We start from the raw sequence: 673 nt of genomic DNA on the forward strand, positions 1-673 counted from the left end.
CTCACTCAACTTTCTGTCTGTTTACTTTGCCCAAATCTGAGTTCATATGCTTATGTCAGTCATGGAGGAACTGTAGCACTTTCTGAAGCAGGTCCATTTTCTCTTGACTTAAACACACAAACCACCCATGCTCATTACCAGAACAAGAGTAGGCTACTCTAACTGTGGAAAGTGGTTTAATAGTCAAGTCAGCATACTGGACTGAGATTAGTTGCACTGTAACATTTTAATGATTTGAACTCCATTTTGGAAATGCATTAGAAAGGCATTAGTCAAATAGTGGTTCCAGCAGCAGTTCTCACAGGGGAAAGCTTGCCGCTGTTGTAAATGAGCAAAGTATCAAATGCTCTTACTTCCAGCTTTGGCAGCTATTTTAACTTTACCATGTCCTGCCATTCCCCTAGTACTTATGCTGTGAGGAGAGCAGCTGGGGCCCAGGCTGTATGGGATGGAGGTGAACTGTGCTCTCCAATAACTTCACAGGAAAGGAAGCATCAGTTACAACTGTCTATACACCTGCTAAACCAGCTCAAGTGCTAGAACTGGATCCTTGTGACTGATATAGGTGACTTTGCTTTTATGCCCCACTACAAAATCAATTGTGGGTGGTCTGGCACCCTGAGTTTACATATTTAAATCCCTTGAACGACTGTGTAACCTTGAAGTGAGCTGC

The sequence above is a fragment of the Apteryx mantelli genome, chromosome 5, assembly GCF_036417845.1.
Source record: "Apteryx mantelli isolate bAptMan1 chromosome 5, bAptMan1.hap1, whole genome shotgun sequence".
NCBI lineage: Eukaryota > Metazoa > Chordata > Aves > Apterygiformes > Apterygidae > Apteryx > Apteryx mantelli.